General features: G+C 50.3%; 1 protein-coding gene across 1 annotated transcript in view; it reads left to right on the top strand.

The window, feature by feature from the left end:
- Window positions 1-157: 157 nt before the first annotated feature.
- Window positions 158-23,026, top strand: part of TSPAN14 (tetraspanin 14) — a 78,255-nt gene continuing 55,386 nt past the window's right edge. Inside the window, exon 1 of the mRNA XM_004386527.2 lies at window positions 158-560. The gene's annotated coding sequence lies outside the window, so the exon portion shown is untranslated. The remainder of the gene's footprint in view (window positions 561-23,026) is intronic.

Below are 23,026 nucleotides of genomic sequence, written 5' to 3'. Positions count from 1 at the left end.
GGACTCTGCCCCTGCCCCCAGCCGCGAGCCCCGGGGTGGGCACGCCTTCCGGCTGGGTCGCAGGCCGTGCGGGGCGCTGGCGCGGTGCTCGCCGCCTCTTCCTGAGCGCTAGGCCGCCCCGGAGTGGGGTACTGGGACAACGCCCTCTCCCCTCGCCTCACCGTGGGCGTTCTCCAAATCCCCTACACTGGCGGTGCGTCCCACTCTGTCCCGCGTGAGTTTGGGGCGGCCCGAGTTTGAGTAGGAAGTGACCCAGCCGGAGCTTCGGCCGAGCTGGGTCTTTGACTATAGAGTTGTCTCGTTCCGGGCACTGCTCCACCCCAAGAGGAGTGGGTGTGTGTTGAGGGACTTCGGGGACACTTGTCTCAGGGACGTGAAGTTGGCTAGAAGCAGTCCATTCCGTGGGAGTCAGAGGAAGTCGTCCTCCCGGGTACTGGCCTGGTGGCTGGCGAGATCCGTGAGCGGTGGTGTGTGTGCCCCTTTCCTCTCCCCGGCGCTGGAGTCTGGGGACCTCGGGTCGTCAGGCAGTGAGTGCAGAGCTTGCATTGGAGCCTCTTCAGGTGCGTTCTCTGCAGTGGCCTGCTCACTGGAGGGTCTTGCGGATGGGAGTGGGTCCAGCTGTCTGCCAAATCCTCAAAAGCAGCCCTCCCCTGCCGCTTGACCTATGACTTGCAGGGGACGCGTTAGCACCTGCTGAATGCCAGCCTTCCCTTTTTGTGAAGGGAAACCTGGGGCCCAGGCTGTCGGAGCACCCCACAACTTTGTGTCCCCTCTACATCCAGCCGGCTCAGTGGATGGTCCAGGCAACTGTCTTTCCAGGACCCTCTGTCCTGGCACCTTTAGAATGAATCCCACACTCTCCAGCCATGACTCCATATGCCCTTCCAGTCCCTCCCAGGCTGTCCCCACGCTTTGTCCATCCTGAGGATCCCAAATGTCTAGGTTTCAGGGTCCTGGAAGCCCAGGCCACCAGGGGGTTATCCCCTCTCGCTCTCATTGTGTCTCACTTTGTTGCACCCCTTCTTCATGTGGGGACTTTATTGATTTTCCACCTGACATCTCTGAACTGCATTGCTGGACTGCCTAATGAGATCGTTAACTCATTTCACACACCATAATGGAGATCCATGGGGTCGGTGCCAGGCGCCACGCAGGGCTCACAGCTCCCTGACTGGCCATGAGCCCCCAGGGGTCATAGAGCCCAGGAGTGCCTTCTCTAGTGTTTACTGATCTGAGCTTGGCTTAGCGTTGTTCAGGCCGACAGGAGTCTGAGCCCACTGGTGCTTCTGGAGGCTTGTGGCTGTCTCCAGGAAGCAAGGATATTGAGAGGAGGGGGCTCTGGAAGGGTAGGCTATCTAGGGACATTACCCCTTTTATGAAATGAGTGGCTGTTAGTCTCTACAAGTGAGTGTGTCTTCCAACGTTTGGGATTAGGAGGGTGAGGCTACCTGGTTTGGGGGGCACTTGGTGGTAGTGAAGTTCCCTCAGAGGCCAGGGCAGCCCTGGGTTTTGGAAACATTTCCTGAGGCCTCACTCTAGGCCACCACATGCTCAGAATTTGGCTTATTGCTTGTTTGACTTCACCAGGGGTAGAATTCAGTTTGGCAGGGCCGACAGTGTGCCATTGTGTTAGTCCTGGGCAACCTTAGCTGGGTTTACAGTCAAGTGAAGGCTATGGACAAGGTTACAGAAATAATACTGTAGGCTTAATAACGTGGAAGTTTGGTGGCAGAGAAACCGAGCGCTGTCCTGGAAACTTAATCTGTTGCAACAACCCTGAATGGCTGATGGCCCCATTTTACACATGACGAAACTGTGGCCCAGACGTTTCAGGATGAGCTGGGTTTCCTCATTTTTAAAACACACAATGCCTTCGCCCCAGAGATGGTTAAAGTCAGTTAACCCACATGAACGTGTCTGGCCCAGGCGGAACTAAGACCCGCTCAGTGCAGGTAACGTACACCTGCTCCTGAAAGCGTGCTCATCTCTAGCACAGCCTGGGCATGTAACCGGTGCCCTGGAACCCCTGCTGATTGCCTGGTATCTCCCTAAATTGTCTTGCATACAAGATTGGAGAGTCACTGCTGGTATTCGACTGGATAGACTAAAGTTTGCTGTGGTGCAGTGGTTAAAAGCTACGGCTGCTAACCAGGTCGGCAGTTGGAATCCAACCTGGAAATCCTACGGAGCAGTTCTGTTCTGTCCTGTAGTCGGGATCGACTCGACGGCAGCGGGTTTGGTTTGGTTTTTGGTGGTAACAATCCCAAATCTTCGAGGCTTAAAGCAGCAAAGAATTATGTCTTGCCCACACCACACATCCATTGCTACTTGTCTTTCTGTTGTTCTCACTGTGGGACCCATGCTGATTAATTGGAACCTTGCTGGTCGCTTAGGCAGAGAGACAGAGCAGGGTCGGTCTGGACCTGGCTCTTAAAGCGTCTGCCGAGAAGTGGCACTTCGTTGGCCAAAGCCGGTCACATGGTCACACCTCCAGGGGGCGGGAAAGAGGACTGGAAGCACTGGTCAGCAGTGCTGGTTCCTCCCACACTGCCTTCCTCCTGACCTCTGCCCAGGTCTGGGGTCCCGTGTGGTGGTGTGATTTAGTCAGAGAAGCAGTGTTCAGGTTAAAGAAGAGCTGAGCTGCCACATTTGCAGACGACAGTACAGTGGACAAGAGTGCGCATTAGGGCAGTCAGATCTGCAGAGGCAGCCTGCTCCCCTGGTCCTCGGCCAATTATTTGAGTTCCTTGGGTCTCCTCATTCATTTGTTCATTCTTGGACCCAGGTCTAGTGGTGAATTCCTGGCTAAGAACTTTTTTTTTTTTTTTTTTTTGATTTTACTGTGGTAAAGTATACATAACATAAAATTTGGCATTTTAACCCTTTTCAAGTGTACGTTTCTATGGCATTGATTACTTTCAGAATATTGTGCAGCCATTATTATTTCCAAAACATTTTCATCACCCCAAATAGAAACGCTATACCCATTAAGCAGTAATGCTTCCCTCCCCCTCCCCCGGCCCCTGGTAACCTCCCGTCTGCTTTCCGTCTCTATGAATCTCAGACTAAGCACTCTCACGGGGCATGTGTGCACCCCCAGGCCTTGCGCTACAGGCTGTGACCTCGGGTGGTGGCCCCTGTTCCCTGCTGCTGGGGGCCAGTGACCTTTAAAGACGGGTGTCAGTGCCTAGGGAGGGAAGGGGGCTCCTGCGCCCTTTCACTACCCTGGGGTCTCAGCCCTTGAGTGCATGCTCTTCAGTCCCCACCCGAACATGGCCACCACCTTGCTGGAAGGCTGTGGAGGCACCCTGGCAGGCCCTGCCCTCCCCCTGCCCTCTCTGGGATCTGGGGCTGAGCTTGCGGGCCTGGGGTGTGGAAGAAAGAGGTGGTGAGGGTACTGAAGGTGGAATCGCCCCCTTTGTTAATTGGGTTTCTCCCCCCCAGCTGCGTTGGCAGGGCGTTAAAGAGCTGGGCATGTTCTGGACCTTGCACATCTGTGCTTTTCACTGGCTTGGCTTCTGATGACTTCCAGCAGGGCCAGGAGACACTGGTGGAGGGGTGAGACCGTGTTCCTCTGCATGGCGTCAGCTCGCCATCCTTAGGAGTTATTTCCTCCTCTTTTCAGAGCTGCTGCTCTGCCACCTGTGAGGAGGAGGGGTCCTCAGGGAGGTGCGAACCTTTGGGCTGGGGGAATGCCTGTGTTTCCAGTTTGCCTCCATTGGAGCAGTGTCTTTTGGGACTGAGTCGGTCTGCGGTGTGCGGAATGCACACGTTTTTGCCTTTGTGTGTCTTGGGTTCAGACAGCACAGGGCCTGGATGGTGGAAGTATGTATCTGCCCTACACCGCAAGGGTGAGTAACACTGCCCTGCTCGTACACCCAGCAGTGGGGAGGCCAGCTTTTGGGTTGTGACTACCTTCTAGCCCAGTGACCTAGACAAATCTGCAGTTTTTTTTTCTTCTGGACTCGGTTTTCTCATCTGTAAAGTAGGGAGAATCCAGGTTGTCCTTCCTGTCTCATGGGGTTGCTGTGAGCTTACATGTGACTCCAAGTTTGAGAAGTAGATCTGAAAGCCCCCAAGTTTGGGCCTGACAGTCTGGATTGGGGCTGACAGCTCTCAGCAAAGTGCTTGCCAGGAGCCAATCCCCAGTTCCTGCCCTCTGTGGGCCTGGTGGAGTTGGGTGGGACAGAGCTGGATGGAGCCAGCTGCGATTTTCTCTTCAGAGGCAGCCAAGCAGGCTGGCAGGCCTGGTAATCTAAGTGGGGCTGGGCAGGCTGAAGGTAGAAAAACCTACTGTCATCGAGTCGATTCCGACTCGTAGCGACCCTGTGGGACAGAGTAGAACTGCCCCATAGGGTCTCCAAGGCTGTGAATCTTGACGGAAGCAGACTGTCCCATCTTTCTCCAGTGGAGTGGCTGGTGGGTTCGAACTGCTGACCTTGTGGTTAGCAGCCAAGTGCTTTAACCACTGTGCCACCAGGGCTCGCTCTGCCTCCCCAGCTGAGCAGCCAGGGAGAGGGGTCTTGGGCCTGGTGTCTTATCAGCTGGAACCTCTGCTGCGTGGTTCTCGGGGTGATTGGCTCTAAAGTGGTCTCAGGTGTGCTCCTGGGACTTCCTCAGACTCTGTGTCCCCTGGAATTTAGGGTCACACTTCCAAGTCCTCAGTCATGAGAGTTATTTGGTTGTCGTGAGTGTCCTGCCCCAGGCCCTGGTACAGCAGGAGAGGAGAGGAACCCGGGACACTGGATCTTCCCTTTGCAGTCTGATGGCCCTGTGTGGAACCACAGTGCCCGTGAGGGAGGCTAGCGACCAGGCCACAGCTGTGGTCAGTGGGAAGCGGAAGGATGAGGTCAGCATGAGCTGCCGGAGCGGGAGGCCTCTGGCAGGGCCTGGCAGAGCCCTGGCTCTCCTGGATGGTAAGGTTTGGGAAGAGGACAGGGCAGGAGTCGAGGGATGCCTGTGGACTTTCTCTGGGTCTTCCCCAGTGTGTCCGCCGGCTATGGGGCCTGTGCTCATCTATTCTGCAGGAACCAGAGAAAGCAAAAAAAAAAAAAAAAAAAGAGGCTTTGAGGAATGGGTTGTCCTGAGGAAATGAGTGCCCCCTGAATCCTTCCTCTGTATCCAGAGTCTGAGCTGTGAACCTGGGAGGCCCAGGGCAGCAGCATACCCCAGGGCACCATCCCAAGATGAGGCCTTGTGTTTTCAGCATCAGAAGCCCACAATGGGCTCAGGAAACCCGGGCTTATTGGAAAGTGGCAAGTAGAAATAAGGAAAATGGGCCCTCAGCTTCAGATTTGGGCCTCCCAGGGAGGGGCAACCAGGTTCCCACGCACAGCAGCAGTTCAGGCCGTGGTGGGACTCTCAGCAGCAAGGGGGTGTTGATCCCCAGTCTTGGGGCACCCCATCAGCTGTGCCATGGCTCTGCTCCTGAGCTGCTCCAAGGGTGGCTCTGGTTGTCTGCTTGACCACTGCTACCAAGAACCCCTGCTCTTCTCTGGTGACCTCCCTGATGTCTGCTGGCTGGTGATTGACCGTCTTGTCCCTGGGCGAGGGAGACAGGCTCTGTTCCTTGGTTTGTGGTGGGGGAGCCCAGTCCCAGCCCCAAGCCAGGAAGACTTGGGGAGCTCCACGTCACGCTGGACAGTGCCCACGGTCCTTGCACTGGCCTCAGCTCATCCCCACTCACACCTGTCCCTCAGGAGCAGTGTCTGCCCCCAGGGCCTCACTTTCTCCTCTGCAGCATCTCTTGGCTCCTAGTCCCTGGGTTCCCTGTCCCCAGCCTGTGGGAAGCTCACCGCACCCAGGGAGTGCACCTTCCTGCTTTGCCCTCTTCCTTGGCCCCTGATACCCCTCTCCCCTCTGAGCTTGTTCCCTGCTCTCCTGGGCATCCTGGTGAACCAGTCTGTCGACTTTATGGGTGCCTCTCCCTCACCCACCTGTCCAGGGACAGCTGTCTCATTGTCTGGCTAGGCTGGGGAGGTGCTGTGCCTGCTCTCCTCCCCCTGCCTAGCAGGAGCACTGCAAGTGCCCCTGGGCTGAAGCTGCTGGGCGAGCCCTTGGGATGGCTGTGTGCAGTCAGCTTGCTCCCCTTGTCCCTCTGCCCCTCCTCTCTGCTTGCTCAGTCGCGCCAGCCTGCCCTAGGCCCTCTGCACGAAGGGCCCTGTTTGGTGTCCCTCCTACCTCCAGGGCCACTCCTGGGGCCCCTTCCCTCTCAACAGCTGGCTTTTCAGGAACCAGGCCACCCACTGTTGTGAGCAAAAAGGGTGTGGGAAGAGAACCTGTTGGCCACAGTGGAGGCCTTCCCCACCCACAGTGGCCCCTGGCCGGCCCCACCTCTGCCAGAAAAGAGGAGTGCTCTGTGCAGCCACCTGCCTGCCTCAGTAACGTCTCCTGTCTTAGCTGATTCCTGTGAAACAGGTAACGTTGTAAACACATGCTTCTGAGGTGGCTTGCCAAGAGCCGAGTCGGAGGTGGTGTGGAGGTGGTGTGGGTTGTTGCCGAGGCCTCTGGGGCACTGAGGGAAATGCAGCGTGGGAGTCGGGGGGAACGGCATGTGCCCGGTCATGGGGTGGGGTGTGCACATTCTGCCAGGGGCTCTTGGGATTAGGGTAGCCCTGAAGCTGCTTTCTGCGGAAGACAGATGAGGTGGTGGGGCAGTCGTCAGCGGAGGTGACTGCTGGGGTTTGGGGAGGCCTGGCCTAGGTCTGATGAGATTGTGGGGCTCCGGGCAGAGCTGCTGAGGGACTGTGCTGGGCTCATGGAGGGGGCAGGACCTTGCTTCCAGTGGCTGAGGTCTGAGTGATTAGGTGGGAAGTCCGTTTGTGCTCCTTAATTTTGAGGCTCCTTGTTGAACATTTCGCCAGCCCTCAGAAGGCATCTCCTCCAAGAGGGAGAGCCAGACATGTGTCTTCCTCAGGCCGGTCTCCCTTCTTTGTGGCCTGGGTGTGTCTGCTTTGGTGACCTTGGGGGAGGAGTTCTGTCCAGGATGAGCGTGGTTCATGGATGCTCTCCCCCCACCCCACCCCGCATGCCTTCGCCCAGATGGTCTGGCCAGGCCTGGTTCTAATGGGCAGAGTGTCGTCCCCTCAGAAGCAGGGGAGCCTGGGATGGTTTTTATTATTCCTTAGGGGGAACATCATTTGGAGGAGCTGCATCAGTGCTTCTTAGTGTGGGGTATTTATTGATGTGCCAGACAGAGGAGGCTTTTAAACATCATCTGTGTATCCCTTTAGCGAGGGATAAATAACAAACGCATCTCACAACTCAGTCTTGCTGCTTCCATTTCCTGAAAGGTACGTAGAGTTTAGTGGTTAAGGGATTGGAGTTTTGAGCTAGGATTTTGGAGAAACTGTTTTTAGCATGTCCTTGGAGTTGAGCCAGGCCTAGAAATCTGTTGGAATATCTTTCCTTAGTAGCTAAAATTGGGATGCGCTCAGAACGCTGGGACCTTGAGCCTTGCTGATGACTGGGGAGGGCTCTGAGAAGGGTACCTCCTGGAGGCCCAGGACACGTGGGCTGCAGCCCCCCCCCTCGCCCCCACCAAATTGGGGTCTGTCTCAGCTAGTGCTGTTATAACAGATAGCAGGAATTTATTCTCTCATAGTCTAGGAGGTTCAAAGTCCGAATTCAGGGTGCCACCTCCAGGGGAAGGTTTTCTCTCCCTTTCCGTTCTGGAGAGAGGTCCTTGTCATGGATCTTCCCCTGGTCTAGGAGCTTCTCAGAGCAGAGACCCCAGGTCCAAAGAATGCACTCTATTCCCAGCTGTTCATTCTTGGTGGTAGGAGGTCCCCCTGTCTCTGCTCACTTCTCTGTTTTATATTTCAAACGGGATTGACCCAAGATACAACCTAATCCTGTGGATTGAATCCTGCCTCATTAACTAACTGCCTTTAATCCTGTCTCATTAACGTCATCGAGGTTAGGATTTACAGCACATAGGTAATTACATCAGATCACAAAGTGGAGGACAACCACACAATACTGGGAACCATGGCCTAGCCAAGTTGACACACATTTTGGGGGACACAATTCAATCCATAACAGGGTCCTAGAGTCTTACATGGAACGGGCCTTCTGCCTTTGTCACAACTGCGCTTCCTAGGGAAGCATCTTTCTGTTGTGGGATTTGGGGTGGAGTTTTAAGCAGGAGCTCTCTGAGTTGCTAAATCTTTCTTTATCCCTGAGGCTGGCAAACCCCTCCCCCTCTGCCTTCCTTTCTCGTTTCCTCCCGGCCCCCTCTTCTCCCCTCCCCCCACTCCTTGTTTTGGGGAGCTATCAGAAGCTGCTTGTAGAATCTCTTGTGCCTCCAGCCACAGGCATTAGGCATTTTAAATATTAATTTAGGTTTAACTCTTTTATTTTGAAAAGTATGTACATGATTTAAAAAAAGTCACCAAAGGTTGTACAGTAAAAATGAGTATTTCCATCCCTGGTCCCTTCAGCTCTGCTCCCCCAAGGCCAGTCAGCAGATGTTCAGTGCCTAGTCAGGTGTCACCTACGTGTCTTCCCGGGCCGGCGCACTGAGCACACTGCTCTGCCCTTGCTCCTCTCCACCCTGAGGCTCATCTCGGGCTCGTTCTCTTTCCGCACACACAGTCTAGTCTCTAGTGGTGGCGTGCTGTCCTCTGCATGCATGTGCCGTGGTTTGGTCTCTCAGCCCCCGGCTGTGGCACGGAGGGTACGTCCAGCATGTTTCTGTAAGGCATGCTGTGGGGTGAGTGCCCTGTACGTGTTGCTCCTGAGTCCTCAGTGGAGACGCCAGACCTGGATCAGGGCATCAGGGGCCTGGCAGGAAAAGAACACACTGTTTGGTTCAGAGAGGGAGAACAAAATTGTCTGAGGTTTTCTGTTGGAGGGATCTTGTGTTTCTACAATGGAGGCAACTAGGGCTGGAGGGAGCACGGTGGGGTGGGGTGGGGCTGGTGTGCTGGTCCACTGGGTCCACCTGTTGTTTGCAGCCCTGGCTGTGCCCTGCGGGCCGTGAGGCTGTGCCCGGTGGATGTGAGTGTTGAGGAGGCAGTGAAGCCAGCCAGGTCTGTGGAGGCAGGCTTCCCTGAGTCAGCAGTGAGCGGCCTCAGGAGAGGCCCTTGGCGAAACAGCAGGCTGGGGCTGGACATGGGCTTTCAGAAGACAGATTTTCCCCTGTTTCAGGGACAGGCATGAGGGTCTGGCCCTCACTGCTCTGGGGTTGCCCATCCCCTGCCCGACTTCTGGCCGCATTGGGCCTGGCTGCCACCCTGTGACTTTAAAAGCCCTTGTAGAAGGCGCCTGGTGTCAATAACAGATGGGTTTTCTGTTTGAAGCAGGCAGCTTCCTTTCAGTACAGAAGCAGAGTAAGACCAGAAAAACAAGCTTGTTGCCATCGAGTTGGTTCCGACTCATAGTGACCCTGTAGGACAGAGTGGAACTGCCCCATAGGGTTTCCACAGAGTGGCTGGTGGGTTCAAACTGCCGACCTCTTGGTTAGCAGCCAGACACTTAACCAGTGCACCACCAGGGCTCAAGCCAGATGAGTTTTCTCCTGGGACAGGTCAGGAGGGAGGGGGGGTTCCTGGGCTGTGAGGAAGGGCGCATCTTGGTTGGCACCATCTGCACCCTCCTGGGAGCTCTCTAGAGGCGCCCCACCCCTGTAGCTGCCGCCTGCTCAGATGCGTGGCTCTGGCCGGCAGATAGCCCCTAAATGGAAGGGTGGTCTTCATGCCCCTGGCCTGGTGGTATTGAGACGTGCTTCCCTGCCCTGTCCCCCCACCTACCCCGTATGCAGAGAAACTCTAGCCACCGCCATTGCATGCAGCCCCCAAGAAGTCCAGAGCTTCCCATGCCCACAGCTTTGTTGTGCAGGCTCCGGCCTCTGCCACACAGTGTTGTATTGTGGCAGTGGCCGCTAGGGCTGACCTGTGGGCTGGCGGGTGGGGCCTGGGGATGGATAGTGGAGCTATTCATGGGCTCTGCCCTGCTTTCCTGCTGCCTCCCGTTGTGGGTTTTTGGGGGGAGGGTAACCGGCAATGCTATTGTTGCTGAAGCAGGAGCCTGTTATGCTTAATAGCAGTCCACTCTGGCCCCTCCTGTGTTCCTTGGTGCTCAGTGAGCTGCCCACCTCTGGTCCAGCTTGGGCCTGCTTTCTCCCTTGCCACTGGCCCTTGTGGGTGTCTCCATTGGATCCATCCCCCATCTCCAGCTCTGCCCCTCCCCCTCAGCCCCTGTGCTGTGCCCATCACCCCTGGGGAAAGCTCTGAGCAGCTGTGCAGTGAGTACAGTGGCCAGCGCCCGGCTTGTAGGCCACCTGCCTGCCATCCGTGGAGCGGGCTCTGCCAGGGCTCTCCTGGCCCAGCAGTACCCTTGGGTGGGGGCCAGACATGTGGCTGGGTTGCTGTCAGTCTCTCAAGCCCTGTCTTTGTGCCTCAGAGCTCAGCCCAGTCCCCATCCCCCACAACCACTTTCCTTTATTCTGCCACTTCTGGGCTATTCAGTCTCAGGTGGCAGCAGATAGCTGGAGGCTCAGCACTGATGGAAGCCCTGAGGCACGAGTCTTCCCACCCAGAAAAGGCCTGGGAGCCCCCGAATACCCCAGCTCCCCAGTGGGACAGAGCTTCCCTTAGCTTTGATGGGGTCTCTCCTTTCTCACTCCATCAGGGTAGTGGTGACTCTGCAGGGGGCCAGAGAGAGAGGTGACCTGACGGTTTGTGGCCTCTGAGCATGTGGTGTGTGTGTGTGAGAGAGATAGAGAGCCAGCACACGTGCCTGCCAGAGCCCTCACTTGGCAGAAGAGGCTGCTCCCAGGCACCATGTGTGATCTTCCTTTATGTCTGGGTCCTTCCTGAAATGCGTGTAGGAAGAGCTCTTAGAAGTGGGTGCCACAGGTGGTTGAGGAAACAGTTTCTTTTTATTTTGGTCTGGGGAGTGTTGTGGGAATTATTCTGTAGCTAAGGGGAGCCATCCTCTACCCCTTCACACCTGGATGGTCCGAATGTCCCCCGCCCTCAGTTTTTGGTGGGTAAGATGAGCGTTCCCTGGGGGCTGGTTTCAGCCCATCCTCTTCATATCTTTGTGGAGGTGTTTCCCCCCAACCCACACTGCCCTGCTTTCCAAACCACAGCCAGAATCTGAGGTCACCCGCCTCTGACATGCAGAGCTGTTTGTGGAGGAACTTTGCTCCCACCTTTCCACACGTTTAGCATTTTACTTTCCCGTCAGTCACTCCCCCCCCCCGCTTTATGTGAACCGCTTACCATCAGCCACAGCCTACAAATTAGGAAGCATTCCCCCACCCCCAGCCAGGCTTGCAACTTGGGGTGCTCTCATTTATTTTAGCAAATGATGTAACATCCTGAAGACTCAAAGCAAGAACTCAAGTGCACAGAAACCCAGGTGCCACTTTTCGGGTAGGTGACCCAGGCAAGGTTGGGAGTGGTGGTGATTGAGGGGCATGTGCTCTGGAGAAAGCACAGGGAGTCCTGGCTTTGCCACTGTTGCTGGGTGACCTAGGCCATTCATTTCCACCAGCGTAGGTCTCTGACTGGGAAACGGAAAGTTGTCCGGATGAACTTCAGAAGCTTTTTAGCTGTAACCTTGATTCTATAATTCTGACGCCAGAATGGCTGGTCACTACCTTGAGTCTTTCTTGCCAGCTCAGGATTCACGGGAAGAAAAGATCATCAGATGGAATTCACAAAGGGTCTCTCTCCTGAAGCATTTCTTCTCAGGTTCTTGGGGGAGGGGTGGTGGTGATCATCTCCACAGTCCTCCCTGGAAGCCCACAGACCTGAGCCCCAGCCCACCCCGGGCTCAGTGTGGCATAGTCCCCCCCCACCATGAACAGGTCACCTCCACCTTGACCCCATGCTTTTCTTGGAAATGCCATATTACTTTTGTGTCTTAGTGTGGCCCCTCTCTGTGAAGTTGAACCTGGGGGGAGGGAAGTAAAGCTCTTTAGTTTACCTCCAGGCCCCAAACAGTAAGGTAGAGACCCCCTCAGTACTAAATTCCCCCTCCTCCTCCCTGGGGGAGGGGCCTGGGATGAAATCTTGAGCCGTCCTTTTCCTTTTCCTGGCGCTGCTCCTGGAGGGTGAGTCCTGGTTTCTGGCCCTGTATCTGCCTTTTCCTGGCCAGCCTCTAGTGTCCCCCCACCCCTGCATCGCAGGTGGCTTTCCTCCCATTGTCTGTGCAGGGCCGGGATCAGCAGTGTCAGCAAGGTGTGAGAGTGTGCGCATGAGAGATAAGAGGGAACTCACAGTGCAGGCCTAGAGAGCTTCCACAGCTCTGAAGTGGGAATAAAAATAACCTCTGAGGATCCGGTGGGATGCACTGAAATCCTCCCAATGAGAGCATTCTACAGGAGAGCTGATTTCTAACTTGATCACAGCCTGGAAATGGACAATGGAGTAAAGATGGGCGGACCTTTATCCAGCAACTCGCCTGAATGAGTGTTTTCTGTTTGTGCATCAGCTGTTCTTTTTCTCTTAAGTATCTGTTGTTAGGTGTGTTAAAACAAAAATCATAAACCAGTAATAGAAACTGATGTTTATCTAATATACAATTTGCAAATTGAGGTGACGTTTTGACTGGGGAGTGAAATGTACCAAAGATGAAAAGAATTTATGAAATTCTTATACTACATCTTACTGGCATTACACATGGAAACAAGGGCAGAACAGTGTTTATATAATAACAGTTTATCCTAAAACACAGCTTCTAGTCTGACCTTGATGTTTCTGTTCCTTGAAACTGACTGCATATAGATAATTCTTCACAAGGCCCAAAAGGAACTTTTTTTTTTTTTTAAATAATAAATTAGGCTATTGTTTGACCTGGTGGTGCAGTGGTTAAGCGCTTGGCTGCAAACTGAAAGGTCGATGGTTTGAACCCATCAACTGCTCCCTGAGAGAAAAGTGTGGCAATCTGTTTCTGTAAACCCTGTGGGACAGTTCTGCTCTGTCCTACAGGGTCTCTGTGAGTTGGAATCAACTTGATGGCATTGGCTTTGTTTTTGGGGGGTTTATTGTTTAATCTAAAGGTGACTTAAGGCAGGCCAGTTTCTTCAAGTCTCAAGGTTCAAAAGAAGATCTCAGAGCAGTGGCCTGGGTGGTTCACCCCAACTCCATGGACCCCAGATATCTGGATTCCAGGCACCCCAACTCCGTGGACCCCAGAAATCTGGATTCCAGGAGAATTAAAACTATCAGGTGCCGTAGAGTAGACTCCGACTCCTGGTGGCCTTATGTATGAATGGAACATTGTCCAGTCCTGCGCCATCTTTGTGATCATTGGTATGTCTGAGTCCATTATTGTGGGCATTGTGTCAGTCTGTCTCATGCAGGGTTTCCTTCATTTTTACTGGTATCCATGATGTCCTTCTCCAGCAGTTGGTACCCCCTGATGACACACCCCAAGTAAGTGAGCCAAAGTCTTGGACAATATTCTGTGATTTGTAGGGTTTTCATTAGCAAATTTTCAGAAGTAGATCGCCAAGCCTTACTTCCTGGTTCTCACTATCCAGAGCTGTCCATAGGCCCATGTATGGGCAGCATGGCCGTCACCTGGAGCTTGTGGAAATGCAGAATCTTGGAGGGCCCCACCTAGACCTGCAGAATTGGAATCTGCATTTTAACATGATTCCCAGGTGATTCCACTGCACCTGCAAGTTTGAGAAGCTTTGGCTCAGACTTTTTTGCCTTCCCTGTTGCTCTTGCTTCCTCATCACCCTCTTGCCCTCCTTAGAGTTGTGGATATTAGACATGCCCAGCATCCTGGGCTCCATGACTCCTGCCTCTTGGGCCTGCTGTGTACAGCAGATACCCCTGGTGGGCAGGCGGGTGGGTGGAGCTGGGGCCCAGGAAGGCCCCAGCTGGTGAGGGCGTCTTTAGGGTACAGACACAGGGAGGTAATTGGAGCCCCCTGTGAGAAAGGGTGGTACTCCACCATCTGGGGCCGCTGCTCGCCTGCCTCTCCCAGCTGGACAACAGGATCTGAATCAGTCTGGAAAAGTTGTTTGCTTTTTGTAGAAATGCAGAGATATTTTAACGTGTGTGAAAGTTCAAATAAGTAGTCCAGAAAGGGTACTATAAATTTACATTTTGTAGTGGTTTTGGAGTGGAAAAAGTTGGCGGTCAGTCATGGTCAGGGCTTCAAACTGGTTCTTCCCGGTTCAGTCATGGCCGAGGAAGTGACACTGGAACAGACCCGAATTTTTAAAATTTGCATGAACCAAAACCATAACCAGAATGGGAAAAATTACAGGTCGAAGCCCTGCTAGAAACTTCATCTGTCTCTTAGAAAACAAGTGCAGCATGTGTGTTGCATAGCAACGAAATCTCTTGCCCATCGGATTTTGCACAGAGTCGGAAACAGCGGTGCTCCGCTCTCAAAGATGGTGGCCGACCATACCGCTTTGAGTATGTGTCTCTCTTCTTAGTCCTGACAGTAATCCAGTCTCATGCAGTAGGCTCCTGAAGGGGCTTACTACACCTCTTTCGAGTCTTCCATTCCAGTAATTTTTCCTGTTTTTCGCTTTGTCAGCCATGACTGAGCTGGTGTTCCTGGTTTCGCTTGGATTGCCTGCCGTCTCCCGCGATCTGGCAGGGCTGGGGTGGCTAGTGGAGACTGTCCCCACCCCCAGCTGATTACAGGGCCTGTCCTGCTGGGCTTTCTTCTGGGGGCTGAGCCACTAACCACCTGACCCTGGAAACCTCTGCTCTCCTCCCAGGCTCCGCCTAGCTGGTTCCAGCAGTTTCTCACTGTTGATTTGCATTTTAAAAAGCTCTGCCCCTCCCCCTCCATTCCCTTCCTCTTCTGACATTCTCAGTGCACTTTTTATTTCTTTTCCCCCAGGGGCCTTCACTTCTTACAGCTGCTTTTGGAAGTTTTTGTTATGGTTTTGGCTCTCTCTGTGAACCTTTTCCCCCAGGCTTTGCCATGGCTGGAGAGGAGCCCACGCTGGACTGGAGAACACTGTTCTAAGGAGTAAAGTGTTAGCCTTGTAGCTCAGCATGTGGTAGCAGACTGTACATTTCAGACAAAGATAGTCTTGGAGCCACAATCGATATGCTTTTCAGGCCTGGAGGGATGGAAGAAAAGGAGTCAAGGTGTATAATTCTACATTGTCCTATGCGTTTTCTTTGTGCCGGGGAAGGGAGGCTGGGGTAGGACAGCCTGTGCAAAGAGAACATTTCAGATCTGCATTAGGCATTTGGTTCAGACCCTCGCAGCATACTGGGCCAGCTCCCTTTGTGGCTTCCCAAGGCCCAGTTATTGGAGCACAGTTTGTTTATTCCTAAGAACCTGTGCCCACTCACTGCTGAGCATCTGGAGTGTTGAGAAGCGGCCTCACTGCGCTGCGTAAGCCCTGCACACGGCAGTGCTGGTTGTCTTGACACCACCTCGGGCCACTTGAGCTGGGGTCATCTGGGGGACTCTGCTGATAATCCACATCCGAGCCTGTTGTGTGTGTGTGGGGGGGTGCTGTTGCCCCCACCACCCGCACGTTCCCGTCTCAGGACCTTTCAGCGTCCAAGTGTGGACTGCTGAGCTCGTCCAGAATTTAGGCCAGCTGCTTCGTGGAGCATTTCCTGACCAGCTCACTCCTTTCCTGTCCTCTGGCACCCACTTGGCTCTGCTCTTAGGAGAGACACATGTATCCCAGCCTTCTACAACCCCCTTCCGTATGTCAGGCGCAGCCTTCACCGAGCGCTCATCCCCACACCCACGCAGCACCCTGCATGCCGCAGGTGCCTGAGTGTGTAGAAACACGTCCTGAGGTGTGTGCCACCCACAGCAGAGCCTTTCCCCTGGGACTTGCTAACTGAGTGCACACATCGTCTTCAGCCTTAAGAGTACACAGAGGGCCCAGCCCAGTCCTCCCAGGGTCTGGCCTTCTAGGGTGTTTTTCACCTCTGAGGTATCATTGTAAACTGGGCCAAGCTTCTTCATTTTCTGTGTGCTGCTGGCTGAGGATGAGGCTTTTCTGTGTGTTTGTTCACCTAGGTACCATGTGTAGACATCTCGTGTGGACTTAGGTTTTCACAAACAGGCCTGTGTGATGGCCAGGATGTGGGGCGTCGTGTCCTGCAGCCGCGTTGGCCCCATCCTCTTGTGAGAAGGCAGCTTTTCCCTCAGCACCTGGTAAATTGTATATAGTGTAAAATTTGCCATTTTAACAATCTTAAGTGTACAGTTCAGTGACGTTCATTACATTCACTACGTCGTAGGAACATCACCACTGTCTACTTTCAAATTTTTTTTTTTTATCAGCTCCTGATACCAAAAAACCCGTTGCCATTGAGTCGATTCCGACTCATAACGACCCTATAGGACAGAGGAGAACCCCTCCATCGGGTTTCCAAGGAACGGCTGGTGGATTCGAACTGCCGACCTTTTGGTTAGCAGCCTTAAGTCTTAACCACTATGCCATCAGGGTTTCCAACTCCTGACAGAATGTGAGAAAAATGTGGAAGAGAACCACAAATTTCCTAGAAAAGAAAGAAAGAAAACCCAGACTTACTGGGCTGGTTGAGACTGGAGGACTCTCCGAGACTATTGCCCTGAGATACTCTTCAAACCTTGAACCCAAACTAACCCCTGAGATCAGCTTGTAGCTGAGTAACATACTGACTCCGAAAATGACTGTCACATTTAAGTATTGTGCTCTTTTAAAAAATCACTCATATGAGACCAAATGATCAACAATTATGTCAAAACAAAGATGAGACTATAAGAGGGCAGGGAAACTATGTAATGGAAATGGAACAACCAGAGTGGAAATAATGAGAATGTTCACACATGTGAAGAATGTAACCAGTGCCACTGAACAGCTTGTGTAGAAATTGTTGAATGGGAACCTGAACTGCTGTGTAAACCTTCACTGAAAACACAAAAAAAGTTATTTAAAAAAACAAAACTTTTTCATCGCCCCAAACAGAAACTCAGTACCCCTTCAGTAATGACTCCCCATTTCCCTCTCCCACTCACCACCCTGGAGACTAGTGAACTTGTCTCTGTGCCTTTTCCGGAAACCCTAACGGTATAGTGGTTAAGAGCTACAGGTGCTAACCAAGAGGTCAGCAGTTTGAATTCACCAGGCGCTTCTTGGAAACCATATCGAGCAGTTGTACTCTGTCCTCTAGGGTCGCTCTGAGTCGCAGTTGACTCAATAGCAACGGGTTTGGTTTATTGGTTTGGTTATGCCCTTGCCTATTCTAGATATTTTCTGTAAGTGGGATCATACAGTATTTGTCCTTTTATGTCTGGCCTGTCTCTGCATAATTACCCAATGTTTTGAGAAGTTGGAGGTATAGCTGTGGGTGACCAGGCCCTGCCTTACTTGGTACCACTCATTCTAAAGGTCTGTTTGGGCCAGGTCTTCAAACCAGGTTTGAAGTCCTGGTTTGGGCCCAAGGCTTGTTTATTGCTGTGGCTTCAGGAATGGTGCCACTTTCAGGGACCTCGGTTGAAGTAATTGTAGCATATCCTCCCTGGTAATGAGAGCTGGTAGGTTTGGGCTTTAAATATGACCCATCAACAAATAGAACTAAATCAGGATTCAGTAATCGGGTTTCTTGTAAATCTGGTCTAGGAGACGAAAGCTCTTCAGTAAGATTTAAGCAATCACAGAATAGATGGTCATCCTTATTAGGTAAAGGTAACAATGTAGCTGAATTCAAAGAGGTTATAGTATGTAACCAAATGTTAGAAGTAGTGAAAAGGAGAACCTCATAAGAAGTCAGCCTGCTGGCCGACAGGTGTTGAGTAAGTCTTGAATTTAAAATGGCTGACACTGCATGAGGGACATAAGTATCAAGACAATTTCCTAAAACAACATCTGGTCTCGATTAGTCTAGCAGTTGCAGTGACTGCTCTAAGGCAAGGCGGGTAAGCCCTTGCAACAGGGTCCAGCTGGATGCTATAATAACCAATGGGTTTCGGTTGTCCTAGAGCATTCCCATAAATCTCGTGGACAAAGAGTGAAAAGTCTAAATTATAATTAGGAAATCCTAGAGCAGGAGTGTTAATTAATGCTGCTTTTAATTCAGTGATGGCTTTTTGGCCATTCTGAGATAGCTGGAAGGGGTTAGGCTCTGAACTCTTTTGATAATGGTAAAGAGGTTAAGCCAGAAAAAAATTACATATCCAAGTCCTGCAATAGGCGCACAGTCCTAGAAATCCTCTTAATTGTTTCTTGGTAGTAGAGACAGGATAAACAAAGATGGTCTCTTTTCTTTTGGGGTCTGTAGTGATCCCTTTTGCTGAAATAATATGTCTCAAGTACTTAACAAAAGGTTGGGCTAGCTAATTTTTTTCTGGAGGCTTTGTGACCTCTTCTAGCCAAATGTTGTAACAACAGGATACTATCAGTAAGATGACATACCTGTTGAGAGAGCAGACCAGTAAATCATCCACATATTGCAGTAATGTAGACTCCCTAAGTGAACTGTAAAGTGTGTAAGTCTGCATGTAAAATCTGAGAAAAACAGGTGGAGGACTTGGTAAAATCTTGGGACATGACAGTCCAGGTAAATTGTTGGTTCCCCCAAGTGAAGGCAAAGAAATATTGACTTCCCTGATGAACTGGAATGCTAAAAAAAAGCACTGCAAAGATCGACTACTGTAAAGTAAGTTGCTTCAGGGGGGACATTAGAGAGGAGCAGGTGAGGGTTAGGAACTGTGGAAAACCTTGGAATTACTATACAATTAATAGCACGCAAGTCTTGTACAAAGGTCCAGCCCTGATTGTTGGGTTTCTTAACAGGGAAAACGGGAGTGTTGCAAGGACTGGTGCAAGCGATTATTAAGCCTTTAGCCCAAAAGTCTTGAATTATGGGAACAAGTCCTTCTTTAGCTTCTTGTTTTAAGAGACATTGAGAAATTTTAGGTAAGGGTTTAGAGGTATCTATTTGAATTCTGATTGGTTTAGTTGATAGAATTAGTGATCCATAAATTTTCAGGTACAAAAGAAAGACATTCCATAGACTTGGATACAGTAGGAGAATGACCTTCTTGTAGTGGTAAGCTGAGTTCTTGTAAATAGCAATAGGCCTCTTTACCTAAAGTGTTGTCTATCATAGAGTTTGTTGACTGGCTTCAGGCAAATCTAATAGCCTTTCTCCTGTTTCTGAAAATTTTATTTGACAATTCCATGTGGATAACAGATCTCTTCCTGATAAATTTACTAGAGTATCTAAGCTGAGTAAAAATGGGTGCATGTCCTCTGTAGGACCTAGAGAGAAAGAAACAGGCTGGGAATGGGTTAAAATCTGTTCTTGGTTAGTAACTCCCACGACTCTTGATGTTTTATTACTCTGAAGCAAGGGCTTTTGTAAGTTTGTGGGGTTTATTGCCGATAAGGTAGCACCTGTGTCCATTAAAAATTTCCGTGGTTCTCCATTTATTTGAATAGTAATCTCTCCCTGAGAGTTCAGTGCTACCATTGGAAAAGCCCCGGATTTGTCCCTGGAGCCCCTTAATTCTGTCTACTTTTGGACTACATCTAATGTTAGGCTGCCCAGTTTATTTTTTAGTTTTAAACATTCCCTTTTAAAATGTCCAGGTTTCTTCAGTAATAACAAACAAGGAGCAAGTTACTGGGCCCTGTCTTAGCCATATGTCAGATAGACCTGTTCTGTGTGTGGAAATTATTCTGAGGCTGTGTCTGCAACTGCCATAATTGAAGGGCCATAAGTTGATTTTGTTAGCTTTAGCTCTCTGTTCAGCTTCCCTAGCCTGCTGTTTAAGACTTTGAGACAGCTTATAGGCTAGAGTGGCTAACTGCACAGTGTTTTTATTTTCCCAATCTAGTTTATGGTATTTTACTAACTCAGCAAGCTCTAGATGGAAGTCATTGACAAAAAGGGAATTGAAAGCAATATGGGATCCAGACTCTTCTAGCTTTAAACCAGAGTGTTCTTGAAAAAGTTTCGTCAAACAGTCCCTATAATCATAAACATTTTCATCTTCATGTTGTTTACAACCCTGAACCTTGGCTCAATCTGTTTTTTTGGGGGAAGACCTTTGGGATAGCTTCAGTAAGGTTTGTGACAGTAGCTCTAGTCTGTGCTACTAATTCCGTGCCAGGAATGTTAGGTCGGATGGTTAGGGATTGTATAGAAGTTTTCCATCGGGCCTTTTTTCATCCACCTTTGAGCATCACCTGGCCCTGTCAGTGAATTTATTAAATTATATGAGTCTGCTGGACCAGGTTCATAGTATCAGCCAAGATTCTAACTTCTTGAGTGAATTTGTGAGGATCTTCTTGAAGGTTAGGATCTTCATGAAGGTTAGGAAATTGCTTCACAATAGCGCAAAATTCTGCTTTTGAACAGGGGGCGAAAGTAACTTGTGGTGGCTTCTGAGCCTCTTCAGGATACGTAATTTTAAAAGGCATTTCACAAACAGGTTTTACTTCTAGAGGTTCCTTGGGATAATATGGGGATTCAGTAGTGGGGGCTTCAGGGGAGTAGGTAGGTAGAGAGGGGTGCAGGGGAGTAATTGCTAGAGGGGCAGAGGGAAAGGAAGGGAGTAGGGTGTTAGAGTCTGTGGTTAGACTACTGACACTGGGGACTTCACCATTTGAAAAGGAAACCATTTCAGGAAAGGGAACCAATTTGGAAAAGGGAGCAGTTGTGGGAAAGAGAGCCCTTTTGGGAAAGGGAGCCGTCGGGGAAAGGGAGCCGTCATGGGAAAGGGAGGGTGTAGGGGCTGCGGCCGGGTACTCAGTCATCAAGGTTACAGAATTCTGATGCTGTAATTCTTTAATTTTCTTAGCTTGTTTGAAGCAGTTTCCTTCAAGGAGGCAAATTTATCATTATGATTTCGTTTGGAAGCTTCCAGGTACCAGTTACAAAATGAGTCCGTGATTTCTTGGGAATGCAGAATATCCCTTCAGAATCCTGTCGATGATGCCATTAAATGTCATAAACGTCCGTACTCTGATTAATGTAAAATTGAGAGATTTATTGAAAGAAGAGAGACAGCTCAAGCTGAGAATAAACTCAACTCCACGTGGTAGAGTCCAGAAATTCCAAATGACCGCTCAGCAGTGATGCTTTATAGGAGAACAGTGAATATGAAGCACGTTAGATGATTGGTGTTTACAAAGTTAGATTATCGAAAGCATTACTTGATTGGTAATCACAGGCTTAGATCATCGAAAGGCATTACTCGATTGGTAGTCGATCATTTTAAGGCAGGGCTTCCTGTGCCTAGCTCCATAAGGTGATTGGCTGAACTGGATATACGTCTTTTTCTTAGATTGGTTACAGTGAAGCAACTGTGACAGGGAGGGGTCGAAGTGTAGTTATATTACCATTACTGGACATTCCTTTCTTAGAAACAGTGCAGAAGATGGCCGCTTCCAGGGTGAAAACAGAACTGCAAACAGGAAATCGCACCCAATCCTCAAACTGGCCATCTCAGATCATATTAGGTACCTCAAGTTTTTCTTTAATTCCCTTACACAGTGGAGACATGGCAAACTACAAGTGCCTGGGTGGTCGGGAGGAGAGGTGGTTGAAGGAGGGTAAAAAGAGTTAAATCCTTGTCTTCCAGGGTGGAAAGTGAGCAGTAATGCCTACAACTGAAAACCCAGGGACTAGTAAGACAAGCATATTATATGGAGTAATTTCTAATTGATAATTGAGGTACAAACATCAAAAGCATCAGCTAGAAGTTGAAAGTGCCCCTAGGAGGGGAAGGCCTGGCTAGGGTTGCACTGTTTCTCAACACACCTTTTATAGTAGTTGATTCTTAGATTATGTGCAGATGTAGAAATTCAGACAGCAAGAGTAGCATGCATGGCATGTCGTAAGGTGGAGTATTGTTTCATGAAAACCGTTTGAGTTATACACGTGAGTGTGTGCACACTGGGTTGATTTTGTTAAATATATTTCTTATCGCAGGCCGTGGTCAAACAAATTTTTTTTTAAATTGTGATTTAGGTGAAAGTTTACAGAGCAAATTAGTTTCTCATTAAACCGTTAATACACAAATTGTTTTGTGACATTGATTGCCAACCCTGTGATGTGTCAACACTTCCACTTCTCCACCCCGGGTTCCTTATTTCCATTCTTTCAGTTTTCCTGTCTCTTCCTGCCTTCTTCTCTTTGCTTTTAGGCTGGTGTACCCATTAGTCTCAAATATATATGTGATGCAGCTATGAAGCATGACACGTGTGTTATTGTTGGCCCTATAGACCTGTCTAATCTTTGGCTGAACCAGGAGTGACTTCAGCACTGAGTTAAAAGGGTGTCTAGGGGCCATACTCTAGGGATGCACGGTGGAACAGTTTGAGCTGTTGTTTACTGATTTCTCATTGCTGTGTTACTTTTTACACTTCTGAACTAAGTATTTTAAAATTGAACTTGTGTTAATTTCTTAGTTGACAAAATTAAAGCAAAAAGAAGTCTTATAGGTTAATACAGCCCCAAAGTAGAGGAAGAGTCTTATTTGTGATGACTGCGGGATTCCTCACCCTAGGGGCCAGGCATCCTCAGAGCATCCTCAACCAGCAATGTCATCAATTTATGTTTCTAATACAAAGGTGGGAATAGTAAGTGTGACTATAAAAACCTTTTGGGAAATCACTTTTTTTTATTGTACCTTAGGTGAAAGTTCACAGAACAAATACTTTCTCATTAAACAGTCAGTGCACATTGTTTTGTGACATTGGTTAACAACCTCATGACATGTCAACATGCTCCCTTCTCAGCCTTGGAGGACCTTTTTTTTTTTGGTGAAAATATACATAGCCAAAGATAGACTATTTCAAAAATTTCTACATGTACAATTCAGTTACGTCGATTACATTCTTTTAGTTGTGCTACTATTCTCACATTAGATGAAGGTTTACAGAACAAAATAGTTTCTCATTAAACAGTTAGTACACATATTGCCCTGTGACAATGGTTAAGAACCCCACTACATGTCAACATTGTCCTTTCTCAACCTTGAGTTCCCTATCACCAGCTTTCCTGTCCCCTTCTGCCTTCTAGTCCTTGTCCCTGGACTGCTGTGCCTCGTTAGTCCTGTTTTGTTTTATGGG

Source organism: Trichechus manatus, unplaced genomic scaffold (genome assembly GCF_000243295.1).
Source record: "Trichechus manatus latirostris isolate Lorelei unplaced genomic scaffold, TriManLat1.0 scaffold00166, whole genome shotgun sequence".
NCBI lineage: Eukaryota > Metazoa > Chordata > Mammalia > Sirenia > Trichechidae > Trichechus > Trichechus manatus.
The sequence above is the reverse complement of the archived record's forward strand: the minus strand, read 5'-3'. Positions and strand labels throughout refer to the sequence as shown.